The 20,209-nt window shown below is 36.3% G+C and overlaps 1 long non-coding RNA gene across 1 annotated transcript; it reads right to left on the bottom strand.

Moving 5' to 3' along the window:
* Window positions 1-2,542: 2,542 nt before the first annotated feature.
* On the bottom strand, window positions 2,543-17,527 carry LOC118148858 (uncharacterized). The gene is made up of 4 exons (XR_013532395.1): window positions 17,389-17,527; window positions 5,269-5,356; window positions 3,950-4,006; window positions 2,543-2,801 (listed from the first exon to the last, which is right to left on the bottom strand). It is a non-coding gene; the product is annotated as an uncharacterized LOC118148858 (long non-coding RNA).
* Between the last annotated feature and the right edge of the window lie 2,682 nt (window positions 17,528-20,209).

Raw genomic sequence — 20,209 nt, 5'->3', positions numbered from 1 at the left:
TGGTGGTGCACACAAGGGAGCACACCCCTTCAGGAAAGCAACAGTAGCAAAACAGAAGAGTAGCATAATGATCAGGCAACGAAAAATAAGTAACTCATGAACCTGACTAGCACAGAACAAAGAAATAATTTAACCACAGTAAGTCTAGCAGATCAGTATAAGCAATCAACATTTAGACTAAAATGGGTATTTTTCACACTGGCTTATGCAGTTTGACTGATTTGATGATTGAATCAATCAGTTTAAGCAGATTGATCAATTTCACCACCTTAATTCTTTCCATATGGGTGTAGCTTAAGAATACTACAAGGATATTAAAAATCATGTACACACAGTCATTTCATAGATAACTGAATGAAAATGAAATTTCTACCCCAAGATAAAATGATTAAAATCATGTGGGTCGTGGCAGAAATTGTGTACTTAAAGACTGCTCTAAACATGTGATACGTTAGCTGCATATCTGGTTCTTTATAGCTGTCCCCAGGCAACCTTACTGTAGAAAGTTTAGGGGCAGGTTGTCAGTGATACATGGAGGGCTCTCTGGGCTACGAAGGGACTTTCAGGCCACAGTGTTCTCACAATTTCTAAGAAGTCATTCACAGTGAAAGGGACCACATTCGAAGAGGATTGACAGTTTAGACTGAAAACAGCTTTCAAAGAGACTAATCTTATAAAGTATTGCAAATGAATAAGGGCAACAGGAGTAGGTGTTCACCTGCCAGTCTCCGCCGTGCAAGATGAGAGCCTGTCTGTACGCACACATGCACCGACTTAAAAAAAAATCATATAAAAAACAACATCTTTGCTACGGAGTCGTTTTTAACAAGTATTACAGAAAGAGCACCAGCTACCAAAAAGAGTTGCCAGGGCCAGAAGGAGCCATCAATCGAAACAGTTTACATTTCAAAGTTTTTCCAAGAAGAGTGAAAACGTCTCCTCTCCTTGATGGAAAACGGAGAAGCTGTAGTAAAGAATCTATTTCCTGCGTTCTCAGTCAAGTTTCTTTCTCTCGAGTGGCCCTTTATCCCTTAGGTTGAGGTCAACGGGTAGAGATGAAAAGGAATGTTTGCATCTTCTGCTTGTGCTCTGAAGCAGCTCACTAGGCTGTAGAGTCAGGATAAAAATCCTCTTTCTTTTGTGAGTTTTATTGTTCAGAAAGGAGTCTTTTTGCTCTTGGGCACTACAGGAGATAAACAGGTCACTTTGACTTTTACACTCTGTACTTCCTGACATCACTAACAATTACACACATCAGCCTTGGAATGTGTTTTTCTCCTCAGAATATTTCAGGAATTGACTCTTTCTTGTCTCTGCTTCATTTACAACCTGGGAAATTAACGCTAACCATGCTACATTTAACCAGAGTGTATATCTGTTTATCTCTTTTTAAATTTTTTTTATTTGAAAAAAAGTATTTGGCCCTAGGTGAAAAAGCATTTCTTAAAATCAGTAACAATTTTTGTAAGATGTATAATCTAGATGTATACTTTTGTTTTTAGCTTTTAATTTTCTGCTTAATATTTTCCATATTTCTAAACATCCAAACCGATTTCCTGAATCCATTATGATAAATTTTACATACCTTCATTCTTACTTCTAGAAGTATGTCAAATGGAAGCACTAGTCTAAGAAAAAAATGTTAACTTCACAATTAAGACTTGGGAAAGAAAACAACAACAGACAATGGGACCTCTTTGTCATGAACTTGTCCCATAAAAACAGTTATTTGTTCTTCTCCCTCCCCTCACTCCAAAAATCCCACCACTAGATTCAATTATTACCACATCTCTTTGACCAACAGGCAGTTTCCACAACCATACTGAAGACTCCACACCCCTAATGATCATTTTTTCAGATTGCAGTGTGAATAGAAAAGAAAAAAAATAAGAGGACCCCCTTCTATTTTTGCGCACACATATAAATGCCATTCATTATGATTGCAAAAATTACAGTCACTTTCTTAGACTGATTAATTGATATAAATGACACAATATCACTGAAAAAATATTGCCAATTTCCATATTAACATCCCTTGTAAATACCATTGGTTCTCAATGAACTCCTTCTGACCTCCTGGTCTGAGACTGTAGCTATGTGATGTACATAATTCTCTCAACACTGATCCATTACTTCTGCTCAGTGTTGGGGGTCATGCCAATAGTGTAAAGTCAAAGATAATTAGCAGCCCTATCAATAACCAGCTACAGAATTGCTGCCTAAGTGACAGGCCAGAAAAGCCAAAAAAGGAGGTAGCAATATAACGTAGAAGAGAAGTGCCGGTATATTCTGTGGTTCGAGCAGCTGCTATGGACTATCAGCATCACCAGGAGACCTCATTGCATTAGCATAAATTCAAATGACAAATGCACAGTGCTATTCAGAGACTCATTAATTTGCAATGGGTGCAGTGCTTATGACATATTAGTGCAAAATTCAAATGTCTTTGTAGCAATGTGAATTTAGTTGTGAGACCAAAGTCGCTAAAATGAAAATGTGTGGTTTTTTTAGCAGTTTATTAAATTATGAACTGTGATGACTATATCCGTGCATCTTTTTAAGCAGATGAGGTCCAGCGTGCTACAGCGGCAAATCGCATGGTTTGTGTTGATATTTTCCTGTCAGACAATTTCCCAAGCAGCAGATAAGATACCAGACTGTCTGCCTTGCTCTGCTGCATGCGGACTGAGAGCTCCCCCTTCTGGACAAATGACATTGCCACTCTAAAAGAAAACCCAGCCATTTATTGTCTTCTTTTTATATTTTTAACAGGTTTTGAGGCAAAGAATATTGGTGTCCACCTAAAGACAAAAGAAAACAATTTGCAATTATTTATTATAAGTGACAGTACATGATACTGTCTTCAAAATGCTGGAGTCACCCTCAATTGAAATACATTATATAGTTTTATATGAAGCTTCTTCAAGACCTCACTTGCAAATATTTTTTAAAATAATTGTCTGATTTATATATACCAAGAATATAATCTACAAAAATAATAAAAACTATCATATCCATATTGCTTCCACAATATCATAAACAATTGCTAGCATTCTATTGCATAAGAAAAAAGTATATACACAGCTAGAGCCTTTTAAACAAAGCAACCAAATGTATATTGTATTCAACTCTATTGAATGAAATTATGAACAAACCCAGACAAGAAAGTCATATCATACCCAGGTCGCATGTGTGTGCTGTGTTGCACGTGTATTTTTCTCTTTAACATCTGGAATCTCTGTCCAATTACTTCAAGTTAGTAAAAGCAGATTTATCACTAATGTGCCTTTTAAAAATTGTCATTTTAAAAATATTTAATGACTCAGATTAGTACACAAATGGGGTGAAGATGGTTAATTTGTCTTCAGTGTTAACATTACAAAAATATACAAGATGTCAACAACTGCACTTCTCAGTACCCAGGGTTCATAGCCTCTTAGGGTAAACCTGCATCCCAGTGTATATGATCTAAATATTCATGTTACATCTAATACTTACAAAAACACACATATAGCATTTTTCAGTAAAAGCTTTAGCTTGCCAAACCATGTAATATACCTCTGAATAAACTGAAAAACATGTTGCATTTTGAAAGTTAATTTTAGGAGAATAGAAAATCTTAAAGTAAAAGATTTGCCCTTTGGCTATTTGAGCCAACTAATCTCCATTAGAGTACTAGAAGTGTGCTGTAGCAGATCTTTATAAAAATTTATGTTTATCATTTTTAGCTTTAATATGTTACTGAATGTAAAAAAGAGTCGCATCACTCTATTATTGCTTATAGACTTAATTATGTACTCTCTGAGCATTATTTCAGCTTACGATGAATTTGGGAGAAAGGCCTTCTAATGAAAGCTGTGTACTTCTGAATTACATTTTATAATATCATTGATGCGTTGTATCATCTTCAGCAATTAAAAGTAAGGCCATTGTAATCTATTCTACTTACTTGCAATTGAAGCGGTCTTGACTTATTTAGCAGGCTCATTTTATTTTACAGTAACTGCTACAAAAAAGACACAAAACTAATGAGAATTGAGAAGGATCACTGTACTGTACATTAAACATGTAGAAGTTGTATATAACTGAGCAATATCAGATTTATCACTGTAGCCAGATGTCAAGGCATTGCTTTTCCCTAATGAATTTTTTTTCACCAAGTAATTAAGATCCCAGATTTACAGAATGTTAGAACTGGAAGAGCCATTGTTGATCATCTCTCATTTTATAGATGGGAGAACCAAAGGTTCCGAAAAGTTAAGCAAATTTACCAAGCTCTAGTAGTTAGAAAATGGCAGAACTGAAACAAGAACCCTGCTCTCTAGACGTCCTTTCCCAAACTTGAGCTGACAAGCCCAGAGGGCTTGTAAAAACACAGATTGCTGAGCACATTTTCAGGGCTCCTGATTCTGTAGGGCTGCAGTAGGGCCTACCGATTTGCATTGTTAACAAGTTCTAGGCAATGTTATGCTTGCTGGTCCAGGGACCACAGTTTGAGTTCCATCGGTTTCCAAAACAGCTTTTGAAAAAACTGCTGACATTTTTTTCTAATAGCTTTTCTCTTGATGAAGAAAGCAAACTCAAGTTAATACTTGCCACATTACTTTGTTGTCATCTCTCTAATAAAGGGTTTGGGTAATACAGTGCAAAAAGTCTGGGTCTGGTGCAGTTGCTCATGCCTACTATCCCAGCAATTTGAGAGGCCGGGGCAGGCAGATCACCTGAGGTCAGGGGTTCCTGGCCAATAGGGTGAAACCCTGTCTCTAAAAAAATACAAAAATTAGCCAGGAATAATGCAGGTGCCTGTAATCCTAGCTACTCAGGAGGCTGAGGCAGAAGAATCGCTAGAACCCAGGAGGCAGAGGTTGCACTGAGCTGAGACGGTGCCATTGTATTCCAGCCTGGGCAACAGAGCAAGACTCCATCTCAAAAAAAAAAAAAAAGTCCAGAAGTTTGCAGGAAAGTAACAATAACAAAAAATGCACCCCAATTAAGGCATTTTGGGGCACTAAAAATAAAAAAATGTCTAAGCTTCAGCTTTTCTAAATCATAACAGAATGTAGTTAAAAGTCAAATCTAGGAAAGATGGCTTTGTCCTCTGGTGCCTTCCCCCACTAGCCAATATTTAGACAACGTAGATTACCTTTTTGGTCTCTAAAATAGAATAGCATTCATAGACTTAATCAAGGTACAACTCATCATTACCTATACAATATTAACGAATTTACGCACTAGAAGCCGGAAAGAAAGACCCTTGTGTAAGCGAACCTGAGCTCATCTGTGCCTGAAGCACCGACTCAGAAGAACAGGAGCATGTTCAAGAGGAATTTCACCAGGACAGTGCTGGTTCTTAAGCCTGCAACACAGAATTCAACAAACCTGTTCAGCAGTCTGGCTGCATTGTTATAAATATAATTTCATTTTTTCCTGGTTTGAAGAATGACTGTGATGAAGATAATCATCAAAATACAAATATACAGTTTTTAAAAAAATATTTTTTTAATAGTATCAGTTTGGAAAATGAAAGTGACTGATGGTTAAAAAATATTTTAATTATATACATAAACCTTGATGTTCTTGTGTTTTTTTCCTCCCTTTTTTATGGAAATACAATATAATTACTTCCTTTTACATAAGAATTCAAGGTAAATTATCTTTTGTCAGTTTTCTGAAAAAATTTGATTTCATATTATGGGCTTGGTCTCAATTGATGCCATAAATTAAACAGCATTTTTCCAAACATTAAGGCTGCCTTCTCATAAATAACATCCTTCTTTTGAGGGTTTTTTTCTTTTTTTTGCTAAGTTATTACATTAAAAACTGATTCAGTATATTATTTAAACTTCCACAGAAAATAACCTTTTCATTTAAAAACAATTTTCAAATCTAAATGGCTTCCTAGCTTATTTTACTGTGCTTTTGCCTTATGCTACTTTTCTACGATTATCCCTGTTTTTCAGATAAATCAACCAAATCCCGGAAAAACTAACATAGGTTTTGTTGTGATTGCAGGTGCATCCAGTGTGTTCCTGGGCTTACTTCATGCCTAAACCAACATTTTGTGTTCACTGTTATTTCCTGTAGGCCCCTCCATTAATAGATCCCTAATCCCAACATCTTTTGCCACCCTAATTGCTTCCTTTCTCCTTTCTTTTTCAGGTTCTGTCTACCAAAACCCTTGAATGGCTTGACATTTCTGAATTATAGCAAAAATGTATTTTGCTCTCTGTAAATTAAACTGAATTACTTAGTGTTTCAATCATCATTTTAAAAAAATCATGTGCGGCAAACAGAGAATTAGTTTATTCAGAACGAAAGCCTGTGATAACGTGATTCTTTTTTCACGACGGTAGAATACTATTTATTTTTTAAAAAAGAAAAAAAAAACTAAATTCTGTCCTTTAAAAAAAAAAGTGTTAAGTGTGATCAAATATTGTAACTCAGAGGTTTCCTGCAAAAAAAGCGTATTATTAATGTCAATGGCTAAAAGCTAGCCTCCTATAAGTACTAAAGCAAATAAGTTATAATCTATTAATTCAGGTTATCTGTTCTACAACTGCATTTTTATTTATACCTTTTCATTTCAAATGTATGTGCATAAACTATTTTTATCCCTCAGTAAAATAAAGCTAGATATTTTCTGGTATATTAAGCAACTCTGTTTTACCTGTTTCTAAAATCCTCTCTGATATTTTCCTGACAGGTATCTTACATAGAATCTAGAAATGCAAAGGCAACACAAATGGTATGTAAGAACCTTTATTAATCTTTGTTTCAAGGAGAATGTGAACATTCTCTGTGCAATTTAATAATCTGGGTCCACCCACAAAATTCTACAAAGAAGTATATTTGTGTGTGTATGTCGATCCGTAAGTTTGGTTTCAGTAAGAAATTAGTAAAATATGCATATTACAAATAAAGAGAGTACAAGTCCTCATTTGCCATTTGTAGTAAGATCTTATTATTTCAGAGCTTAATAATGAACCTCCCTGGGAAAAATTTAATAAAGCAGGTGCCCTAGTATTGCTGGCAGTTTGGTATTTCTGCATCTCTTATTTTTTAACTCCCCAGGGAAAGAAAAATTTCAGTAAGGTTTGTGACCGTGTATCAAAGATAAATCTAGTATAGTCCTGACAATACACCACCCAAACTGCTCCAGATCCCCCACCCAAGCCACTGTTCATTACTGTTGATAAAGTACAACATGCCCTGTGAAATTATAGGTTGGAGGATTCTCTATCTGTCCTTACCACAAGATGTACAAAACCAGTTTTGAGTAACTGGAAATCACAGTGTTTCCAATTTAAAGAAACACCAGTTATGTATAGGGTGGGTTAAGGGTGGGGTTAGTTCTTAACTGTTCTTTTCTCCTGCAGAACACTGAGTGTCTAAAACACATTCAATCCTGTTAATGCTTGTCAAAAATTTCACAGTTCAGCTTTGTTCAGATTTTTTACTGACTATGAAAAATCAATTTGGTGGGATTCAGATTCATAAAGATGGAAGAGCTGCAAGAGACCTTAAATAACCTTGTTCTACCAAGTCTATAGGTAAAAACTGAGTCCCAAGGAAATTAAGGGACTTGCTCAAGGTTTTACATATCCAGTTTGGAACTCAAGTCTGCAGACGTCCGTCCAGTCCATCATTCTTTCCACTGCTCATTTCATCTATTATTATACTTTAGTAATTAAACAACTTAGAGAAGCTACAGAATGTGATTTCACAATTAAGATGAAGCAGTCATATTATATCCAGGGTTGTGTAGAATTTCATCTGTGCAAAATTTCACTTGGTATTTAGTCATTACACTCAAATAGTATCATTATCTTTCAATTACAGAGATCAATTTTAGTTCATTAGCAAAATAAAATGCTTGCAGAAGGTCCACACAAATTCTTCAAAGCTGCAATCTTCTAAATGTCAGAATTGAAATACATTTTATAAAAAAAAACAAAATGTGACAAAAGTACTTGAGGTTAAACCACAGCTGTGCAAGACTCACTGCCCTGCGTGATCGTAAATCTGCTAAAAAGGCATAATTCAAAGTTCTGTAAAGGAAAATATGTGCCATTGCCAACTAATAATATTGCCATTTCCCCCTATTTCTTGGATTTTGCAGCTTTTCAAGAAAGATTTGGGTCATAGGATATTGTGACACAAAGTATTATGAGTACAGATTTAACCTAAGATGACCTAGGGGCTGCATAAAGGGAAGAGTAATGTTTAAGCCTTGCAAGAGGATTACTATCTATAGGCAAAAACAATGGCCCAAACAATATAGCTATTAGAAATGATGGTAACCTTATCAGGCTTTCTAAACTGAGAGCCTTAACTGCTATCCAGACAAACCCCAGCCAGCTAAGCAGAGCAACCAGCAATGGGGCAATATTATAAAGTTTAATTTGATGCTAATATCCTTTTGATAAATCTGTGTTGGTGTATCTTGGAAGAATTTATTTATAAAATATATATAAAGTTATTATTCCTTAATATGTTTAACTATTATGAGGTTATCATACAGGAGTTTCTAAGATTATATGGATATTTCAGCTTTAACTTGTTAGAATATATAAATCAAAAATATGGCCTTTGGTTTTCCAACGTATTTTTATACAATTGTACTTTTTTCTAAAGAAGATGGTGGTGATCTGCTCAGACTATGATGTGGCCACGTTGATGTCACAACTAGTGATCCTTGTGGCAAAATTAAGTTTGCAATAAATGAGATTCTTTTCCTACTAATATGGTCAGAAATTTAAAACCCAAAAAGATGAAGGGTTTTAAACTTGGCCTTTATAAATAACCCTTTTCAATATAAGTAAACTCTTCATAAATTTTGTTATGAAATGTAAATAATACATGCTGTTCTTTGTGATTAGTTGTTTTGTGGAACACAATCCCTAGAATTCTCAATTACTAGAAATTCAAGAAGTTAATCATGTTAAATAGTTAAACATGTTAAATCTTTCTAATACAGTAGAAAGATTAGAAATATTATTTTGTGTCATACCGAACAAGGGCAGTGGAATTCAGGGAGCCTGGATGATAAGTAAAGCAGGCAACCAAGTAAATAGAAACTAGAGATCCACTGAGAGTTGTCCCACAAACATGAGTGAAGGCCAAGGAAGAAGGCAGAAAGGAAACTTTTTAAAAAACAGAAGTATACCAGGCACAGTGGCTCACATCGGTAATCCCAGTGCTTTGGAAGCTGAGACAGGAGGATCACTTGAAGCCATGAGTTCAAGACCAGCATAGGCAATGTGGCAAGACCCTGTCTCTCCAAAAATAATAATAATTAGCCAAGCATGGCTTAACACACCTATAGTACCAGCTAATAGGGAGGTTGAGACGAGAAGATCCCTTGAGCCCTTGAGTTCAGGGTTGCAGCAAGCTTTATGATCATGCCACTGTATCCAGCCTAGATGGCAGAGCAAGACATCATTACTTTTATTTCTTCTTTTTTTAAAAAAAAAAAAAAAAGTAAGTCTGGTCTAGCAAGTAAGATCCTGAGGCAAAAATTAAATATTGTTGTCTAACTAGTGGGAAGGATGGAAAGTAATCATGGGATTATCAATAAGCACTCATTGAAAGAGCATTGTACACAGCAATCAAATCTTCAAGAAAAAGAACTGTGTGTGTGATTAAAAGGTCAGGAGGAGGCACTGAGGAATATCCAGAGCTATGCCTGCCTTTGAGGAACTGAAGGCATCCTGTTTTGAAGGACCACTTGGGTGAGTCCCAGGAAAGTTTTCTGCTGTGTAGACTAACAGATGGAGGAAGGCCGGAGCTCAATAACAGCAGAACACATCAGTGAAAAGCAAACTGATGGCAGTCCAGTCACAAAGCTGATGTAAGGCTCACCTGTGCTTGGAAGTACTGTTTAAGAAGGGCTTCCTTTGGGTTTGTAAAATCCCTTAAATTCTTAGACAATCTTGGAAACTGGTTGGCCCCCTAAGTATGCAATACTGTACTTCTGGCCAGCATGGCATGTGGAGGCTTAAGCCAATCCTTCTTTTACCTAGCAAGGGGAAAACTGTGAGACTGTCCTTGCGTGCAGAGCGTGGGACTGCTTTATTCCAACTACATGAATACTTTGTTGTGTTGCTGTCACTTTTATTTTTAATTACCACTACTGAAGGTAACTGCTACCTGTGCAGATGAAGCTGCAACCCCCATTGTACAGCTCTCAGTCCATTTTACATTTTTACCAGCACACCTAGTCATTTGGATTATGATATTTACAACTAAATGCTTTATACAAAGAAACCTAGTATTGTTGATACTCTTGATCTTGTACTTTATTTGATAAACAAATCCATGTTATTAGGAATGCTGATGATGAAATTGTCCTGAATGCTGCTATTACTTAGAAATTTCCAGCAATGTTCTATCATTTCATAATATGTTTCCCAGTGTTGTCTCACGTTGTTCACTAATATTCATCTTTTATAAAGGAAACAGAACTAAAGAAAATACTGAGAGATATATATGTTCTCTTAATTTAACTCACAGATTTTTTAAAAATTCATGCCTGAGGATTAGAAAACAGAGGAATAACTAGGAATGAAGCTCTCCATCAACAAAAACTTTGAGTGGAAAAATAACAGGCTATCTTGAATAGCTTGAATATTCTGTTTAAGGTCAAGAGCCAAGGAAAAAAAATACTTTTAAAATTATTCTGGTTTTTAGTTTCTGAAATGATACATTGACCTACTTGCATAAATAGCAAACATCACAAAAAACACTAAATTACCAGTTTATCGCCCTAATGAAAATCCAAATCAGTTCCCAGGGGTAAGCACTGTTACCAGTTACTATATGTTCTTCTAAATTATTTCCTATGCACTTATAAATATACATAGAATAAGTACATAGTTGCCTTTGTATATATAATTAGTACATAAAATATAGTATTATTTGTTTGGTTTTACATGAATGGAGAGAAGGTATCTTGTAATTCTAAGAGTACGTAATTTAATTATACTGAGAAAAACAAAATATTTTTTTGCTATTATTGGCCTAGAAGCTAGCACTGAATTTTGCTTCTGAAATACATTAGCAGGAGTCTCTTCTACTTAAGGAGGAAAAATCTGCTTTAATAGCCCTATCATGTCCCTCACAGCCCAGTGACAGACAGCATATATTTAGCTTCACTCTCCCACAAGACAAAAATGTTATGCTCAGTTTTTATTATAAAACTTGTACCTGATGAACCTCAAGGTAAGCTGTAGAATCACATATCATTTTGTCCAGCAACCCACTTTACTCATCTTTTATTGTCATTGCTTATTAAATTTGCAACACACCCACATATTCATGCACACGTGGAGAGAATTAAACCCTACACTTCTTCTCTTGAAAGGGAAAGAAAAGAAAAACAGGAAAGTCAATATTCAATATTTGCTGTGGTTATGTGTGTGTTTGTGTGTGTGTGTGCGTGCGTGCACGTGCACGTGTGTGTGTGTGTGTGTGTGTGTTTATATATATATATGTTTCCCCTCGGAGGTTGCTTGATAGAGGATGGATTTACAAAAAGTTTAAATAAATGATCAGTTGCTCTAAGACCTCCAGAGACGTCAAGTTTTTTAACTCTAATATTTGGGGACTGTTCGATTTGATGTTTGATTTGAAATGAAAAGGTTTAAATAAATGCTTGGAAAGTATACTGGATGGCAGTATTTAGCAATCTTGTTTTCTTTACATAATGTAACACACTAATGGACTACATTTTTCTTTGCTTTCTGCCGTTAACTTTGAAAATAAGCAAGTTACTGTCCAAATCAGAGCCAAAAACACCACAGGGTTTCTGGCTGCGAAGGGACACTTCATGCACAAATGTGGGAAAGGAAAAAGTTGATAAACAGCCAGTTGGGAAGTGTGAAGAGATTATTTTTATTTCATGGTGTTTTCAGTGTGTAGTATCTCAGATGTTCAAAAATATATCACTATGCCTGAAAGTTTACAATTCCTATGGTAGATATTATCTGATGTAGTAGCAGATAAAATACTTATAATGGGGACACTGTCCCTCAACCTCTCCCTCTCTTTTATTCTCTCGACTCCAAATCTAACACGGTTATAATGAAGCTTCATGGAAGTCAAGCCTAGGCACATTGGGATTTTAATGAATGGGTCCATGAGATGTGGTTCTTAAAAACAGATGCTGTCCCTCTGCTGCTGTTCTCTCTTCTTGGTTATTTTTATTTCTTTCCCAGTCAAGAGTTTGGCAAGTCAGAGTGATTTTCCTTTGCTAACCATCCTTTTTCCAACATTTAACACCAAAGTATTAGGTTCAGACTTCAAGGTTTACAATGATAGTGTTTGAACAAAACTAGGGGGAAAATCTTGAAGAAATTACAATCTGCATTCTATTGTTGATGCTGTAGAATTTTAAAATGTGTATATAAATATACATATGCAAATGAACCCACATACAGTTAGACTGTACTGTGTGTCTAAAACGATAAAAATTAATTATCTGATCAAAGTGCCAACTGCACCCTTTTTGTGAGGTTTCTAGTGTATGTTGCACATTTCCTTTTACATGAAACACTGCCTGTATAATCTTGCTCATCAGTCCATTCCTCTCATTGTCATTGCCTCTGATTATTTTATTAATTATGATCTTCACTTTTAATTAATATTTATAGACTGTGCTAGTTTTATAACACAGGAAACATTTGAAATTAAATTTAAAAATTGGAATTTTTTTAAATTTAATCAATAAAGGTGTATCACTTGGGAGCATAATAGCAAGTTAATTTGTTTCACAAAATAAATGCCACAATAATGAAAAGACAAAAATTTTAAACAAAATTCTCTCAATAGAGGATAAAGTAAGGAATATTTTCCTCTGATGTCCTGTAATAAATGTGCATGGAAATATAATCAATTGACCCTGGTATAATCATGATTATATTGTGTTTTTTAATGTGTTCCAATGTTTTTTATCTATGCACCCCCCCAAAAGAGCTATTTAAATTGAGCAAAGAAATGTATCACATATGAGCTCAAAAGTATACACATGCATAAAATGTTTTCTGTTGATAAGTAATAAATCTGTTGAATGAACATTCCAAAAGGCAGAGAGTTTTTGTGAAGCTAGGAAACAATTAAAAACCACCATCTAACATAATGGGTGGCAGTTGCACGGATAACTCCCCCAGGTATTCCATGTCCATTCAGTAGCAGAAAAGCAAATACACACACACACCCACACACACACACACACACAGGATACATCTTGTTTTCTGGACCCTTCATCCAAAAGAAACCAAAGCAAATTACAGTATTTCCAATTAAATTTGGAATCCAGTCAACCCTCTGTTTAAAATTCTGAAATAATATTGGTAAAATAGGCAGAATCACAGACTCCTATCTGCTAGCTTTCCAATGGCATGTGGTTCTTCTGTTCCTATGCAAAGAAGGGATTTATTTCTAGTAAATAAACTATTTCATGGGAAAAAATAAACACAATTTCTTAAAAGATAAGAATATTGCATCGTAGGAGACAAAGAAAAAAAGCAGTGTGTTTATATCATATGTTTTAAAGTAGTTTCTTTTTATATTAGCAATTTATTATCAAAAACAGGAAAATAACACATTCATAAAATCTTGAAAAGCCATCTTCTGAGAAAGAATGATGTTTGACAAATATAAAATTTAAAAAACGATGATGTTTTCTTTTGTAAATTTTACTCAAGGTAAACTTCAGAAATGAGAGGGACTCAGTAGCACCAAGAGAAATGTAGGACCCAAAGAAAAATCTTAACAAAAATTCCTGCCCATTTTTCTTCTTAGTTTTATTGAATAAACAAATCCACTGGTGGAATAATAAGCTGAATATTAATGCTTCCTCCTTTAGTCTGCCTAGTTTAGGAGTAAGCAAACAAACATACCCCCACTAAGTGTTAGAAAATCTCTGGGCCTCGATCTTTTAAGGAAATGGTTCTCAACTTAGATAAAACACCCCCTAACAGCCACTCTTTCATGACCTCCTTTGGAATACTCTTAAAGGTATCCTGCTCACAAAATTAATTCCATGGTTCCTCGAAAAGTTTAACTTATGACTCAGCAATTGCACTCCCTAGGGATATGCCCCAGAGAATTGAAAACAGGATTTGAAACAAACATTTGTACATGAATGATCATAATAGCACTATTCGAAAGTGTCAAAAGATGGAAACAACCCAAATACCCATCAACAAATGATGGATAAACAAAATGTGGTATATCCATACAATTATTCAGCTGTAGAAAGTAATGAAATACTGATACACAACATGGATGAATTCTGAAAGCACTATGCTAAGGGAAGAAGTCAGACACAGAAGACCACATATTGAATGATTTCTTTCAAATTAAATACACAGAATAGTCAAATCCACAGAGACAGAAAACAGTTCAGTGGTTGCCAGGGGCTGAGGAGAGGAAGGAACTGGTGACAGACTGCTTAAAAGATATGAGGGTTCCTTTTAAGGTAATGAAAATTTTCTGGGCTGGGCACCATGGCTCATGGCTATCTAATCCCAGCACTTGAGGAGGCCGAAGTGGAAGGACTACTTGCTTAAGCCCAGGAGTTTGAGACCAACCTGCAAAAATTTTAAAATGTAGCCAGGCCTGGTGGCACCAAAATGCGGTATGAGGACAACTGGTGGTACATGAAACCACTTTAAGTGGTATAGAGCAAACATTAATTTTTTTTACTATCATGTCAAATTTGTAATTTTGGAAGGGAAAACTAATTTTGTTTTAAAATAAATTTATTTAGGTAAAAATTGTATTTGACTTAAAGAAAACAATTAAGCAGGCTAGGTGTGGTGGCCCATGCCCGTAATCCCAGCACTTTGGGAGGCCAAGCTCGGAGGGTTGTTTGAATTCAGAAGTTCAAGACCAACCTGAGCAATATAGCAAGACCCCATCTCCACAAAAATGAAAATAAAAAAACAGCCAGGTATGGAAGCATGCACCTGTGGTCCAGCTACTTGGGAAGCTGAGGAGACAGAATTGCTTGAGCCCAGGAGGTCAAGGCTGCAGTGTACCATGATCGTGCTACTACACTGCAGCCTGGGTGACAGAGTGCGACCCTGTCTCAAAAAAAAAAAAAATGTTCTGTACCAACATCGGGACTGATGGTTGCACCAAATTGTGCACGTACTAAAAGCCACTGAATTGTATACTTCATAATGCTTAAAATGGTGAATTTTATGTGTAAATTTTACCTCAAGTCAAAAAAAAAAAAAACTAATCCCAGCACGTATGACCTGGCCTAGAGCCTTGAGGGTTGATGTGCCTGGCACACATGAACTAAGGACCCTAGCAGGTAAGACTCCTTGCATCACTCCTACAAGGTGCACTGTAGGTCTTTAAGTTGGGTAAAGTTTCTGCAGTAGTGCCTCAATGCTCAAGTTTACTCTTTTAAAATTTGGCAGTTCTGGACCTTAAAAAATCCAGGCATTTTTAAGAAATCTGGATTTTAGACTATTCTTTCCAAGTTCAGGACCTACTTTTAGCTCTTTGACCATTATATAAAAAAAAAAAAAAAAAAAAAAAAAATTTAAGAGAAAACGGTCAATGACTTCCTTCCAGAGTATCCATCTAACCAGTTTCCTGGAAGACTTTTAGTTTACATCTATCGCCTTACTGTAATTATTAATAGTGTTCCTATCACTCTCAAGTATCTCAGTCTGGATGATCAATTATACAGTCTCCCTACTTCGAGGGGACCACTGTAAAGCTTCCCTATCTCTTCTATCCAACAGAAATCTTATCTGTGCCAGCTTTGATCCAGTTCTCTGGCAAGCTAGATGGGATTTGTCTTAATATGTGCATTCTGTTTGCCAAGGCATACATAGCATGTTTGGACACATGGTCTTATTTTATCATCTTTTGCTCTTATTTATTCTTCATACTCTATGGTAGAGCTAATCATTTGTGGGAATCAAAATGTTAGGAATAGATGGCATGTCAAATGTTGTTATAGCAGACTTTTCCGTAGGACATATTTTTTAAAATAATCCAAAAAGAAAATGTTTTAAACTTAATTTGAGTAGCCCCTGGTGTTATTCAATGGTAGTGTGTAAAGTAAATCTGGGTGAAATTTCACTCACATCCACTTTCTGGGATCAAGTTCTATAGGTAATTCCATAGTTATGCTTATGAACATCCCTCTAGGTAGAAAGCAGTCATTCTTTTTTTTTAAACCTACACATAGTCTCAAAACTTACCTTCATACAAGATAATATCAGAGAAGTAAGTGGGCTGAGAAGCCTAAAATGGACTGAGAGGTTTTCAAAATAGATTGCCATTGAACACATCAAATTTAATACATTTCTCTTAAGTAGCACTGTCTGCTTCTAATCTCTGACATCTAGAAATTGCTTACTTCTAGAAATTTGGTGGCATAATGGTGGCATACTTCAGGATTTGACCATCAAAGTCATCCCAGGCAAAAATTACTCAGGCAATGCTTTAGTTAGGCTACTTTGATTACAACAGAGGCTCACATGGGCTGTCTTAGAAGAAGTTTACTGTGAAATTACCCATAGGCTTAAGGACCCACTTACTGGCTGCAGCAGCCTCTCCCAGAATAGGTGATCATAATTACTGCCCTCCTTTGCTTATTCAAAATGTATGCATCCTCGAAACTTTGGTTTCCGATGGCTCACCATGGTGCCAGCTTTACACCATAGCTTCCTCTCAGCTTCAGCTCCTACTTCTTTCCATTTAGTTCAAACAAGTAAAGGAGAATCTGGTCCAACTCATCCCATCTCTGTGGAACAGCTGCCCTTGCTTCAGATTTGTCATCCCTTTTCCATCCCCACAACCAAGATAAACTGTTTTGGCCAAAGAAGAAAGGCTGGTCATGTAAATACAGTTACAATCCCCGCCACCTCCCTATCCTCACAGATTTTAAGTAAGATAAACTTCAAAACTGAGAAGGCCTTAGTAGCACCAAGAGAAGTGTAGGACCCAGACAAAATACTTAACCAAAAGTTCCTACCAAATTTCCTACTTTGTTTTATTGAATAAATAAACCCATTGGTGGAGTTAGGGTTCAGAATGGGAGATTCGGCATGCCTAGCGGGACAATTATGCCTTCGTATTTTCCTCTCACTCATTTCAGTCCATCAACATGAAAAAGTAGTTCTGTAAAACTGCCTTCCATTCCAGTGCAATTCCAACTTCAACCTTCCCTGAATCTCATTCTCCTTAACAATTACTTTTCAACAGATATCAAATATTTCCAACATAAATTGTTAACGGTGACAACATGATGCTACTTCCAGGAGATTAGGAGATTAATCTCTTCTCCTGTTTTTCAGACCTTCATCTTCCAAAATGTTTACTGGGAACATAGAAAGAGAACAAAAGATAGCCCAAACATACATCTTAATGACAGGTGTGCCTTTATCTTCCGGACTCACTCTAACGCTTCCCTGCGCGTATTACACATCAGTCTCCAGAACCTTCGCTGCTGGCATGATTGCATTTAAGTTAGCAACTAACAGTTATGCCAACATAGTGGGAACATATCTGTACTATTAGAGACACATTTAGGAAGAGGAATTTCTGCCAAGCACCCCAATTACATCATCTTTTTATTTACTAGGTCAGCTCAGGATTTTCTTTCTTTTCCATTTAATTCAAATCAATGCCTAATCAAAACACATTATGATTTATGTATATATTTCCATGACACTGCTTCAAAGCACAAAGCTCATGTAATAAAGTCTGATTTTTGAAAGTGTTTTTAAATTACATACACGAAAGTACATTTGAAAGTCCTTTCTGCAGAAATGAAGGCCAACCAGCTGGGGATAAAACATTGTAGATCTTCGCTGCACAGTGAGAACAGCAGTTTCTACAAAATGTTTAAAGTTGAATAACTTACTAAATGACTGCATAGCACAATATAGTACTATAGAAAATGTATTTCTTTAATAAAAGCTGTCTCCTTGCCCTCCAAGTGCCTATAATAGGTTGATGAGTTCCTCGATATTTTCATCCTCGGTCCGTTTCTGAAGTTTTCAATTGAATAACTTTTTCAGACTTGGGGAAAATAGTAAGTGAACAGCCCTAGAGTGCTTCTCTGGGCAGAAAAAAAAATCCCACGAAATGTAATGTGTTAAGAAAATATCTTTCTTATCTCTCTCGTCCCCCAAGCGAGCCTGTCGAATTCTCCCATTTGTCTGTGTCAGGATCATGCCAGCAGCCAAGGTTCAGGAGACTGATGTGTAATACGTGCAGGGAAGCGTCAGAGTGACTGCGAAAGATAAAGGCACACCGATCATTAGAGATGTATGTTTGGGCTATCTTTTGTTCTCTTTCTGTGTTCCCAGTAAACATCATTTTGGAAGATGAAGGTATGAGAAACAGGAGCAGAGATTAAAAGATATCAGGCAAGGGAAAGCAGGGGAAGCAGATAAACAGCCTGACATCCCAGAGGTGGGGATTTTCCCTTTTCTGGGAAGCAAAAAAAGTATCTTCTCAAGCAAATTTAACACCTTCATACATATGATTAATTTATTATCACTTAAAATGAAACATAGCAATAAAAAATTCAGGCTAATTGTGTGCAAAACTTACTGTTTTCAGACACAGACCGTGCAAACAGTCCTCAAGCGTATAATAGTAAATTACATTCTGGAACATGAACTATCAAGTAAAATTACTGAATCTTGATTTTTTAATGTTGTAAAAGAGGTGTGGGGGGGGCAGATCTGTATGTTCTTTCTTAAAGCCTAACATTTAATATTTTGTAGGCAAAGCAGAAAAAGGACATTTAGTACGTCCCAAAACGTCTGTTTTAAACTTGTATAGATTAAAACCTTCTAAAATATGTTGAAATTGAGCAGCACCAAGTATGAAACCCAGCTCTAGCTCTATAATTTTTCTAGCTAAGTGACCTCAGGCAAGTTATCCTCTCAGACTCAGTTTGTTCCATATAACAATGGAACAATAATGACACCTATCTCACGGGATATTGTAAGAGTTAAATTAGATAACCTATGTAAAGCACTCAGCAATGCCCAGAAAAGTGTGTGCACTCAAAAAAGATTCATTGTTGTCAGTATTATGTGTAATTATTAATAACCAAGCTCATGTCTTGCCACTCATCTTGAAAACTGCCCTAGTTCATCCAACCACAGTGCAGCCCATAAGTCTCAGACAAAAACACCAGACAATGTCATTTTATAGAATTCTATACATTTATTCCTGACATAGTTCTAATTCAGTCACTCATCCACCTAACTTTAATCATGCAGCCAGCTTCCAACAATTCCCTTGTGTCCTCTTTTATTTATTTGTTTTTATTTATTATTACTTTTTTATAGATAAGGTATCACTATGTCGCCCAGGCTGGTTTTGAACTTCTTGGTTCAAACAATTCTCCTACCTCAGCCTCCAGAATAGCTGTAACTACAAGTGCATGTCACCACACCTGGCTTTATGTGTCCTCTTTACCTCCAACCCCCGTCTGGCCTCCATCACTTCATTGGGACCTGCTCAAGCTAGTTGTGGTCACAGCACTAGCTCCACTGCCTCAGTGAAAGGATTAAATCACCTTAATAAATCACCTAAAATTACTTAGTACAATCCAGCATAAATGTATAAAATGTAACATCTTCATAATTTCCCCTTATTTCAGTCGAATCTTGATTCTTCCCTTACTCCTCTCCCACCAAAAACTGCTCCTTCCTGACACCTCCTCATCTCAGTAAAAAGCACCTCTACCACTTCCCCAGAATTCTTAATGTTGATTCTTCTCTTTTCTTACTCCCTAAATGCAATCCATTGGAAAGTTCTATAGCCTCAACTTTAAAATACATCCTGAATCCTTCCCCTTTTATCTCCATTGCTGACACCTTTGTCCTTTGTAGAATCGGCATCAGCGCAACCTGTGAACATGGGTGCCCTCCTACTTGTACTGAATCAGACCCCAGGGAGGAGAAGCAGGACCATCATTTTGTGTTCAGCAGCCCCTGCCAGTGATTCCCATGAACACTTCCATTTGAGAACCACTGCTCCCATCAAAACCACTGCCACCTCTCCCATGGGGAATATCACAATAGCCTTCTGACTCATCTCCCTGACCCCACTCTTTTGCTCCCAGGCAATCCATTTTCCAAACAGCCACAAGAATAACTTTTTTTTTACTTCAAATCCTCCAATGACTTCCTATGTCCAGTAAACTAAAATCCATTTT

This window comes from Callithrix jacchus, chromosome 2, assembly GCF_049354715.1.
Source record: "Callithrix jacchus isolate 240 chromosome 2, calJac240_pri, whole genome shotgun sequence".
Lineage (NCBI taxonomy): Eukaryota > Metazoa > Chordata > Mammalia > Primates > Cebidae > Callithrix > Callithrix jacchus.
Note: the sequence above shows the minus strand (reverse complement) of the source record. Positions and strands in the feature narration are given on the sequence as shown.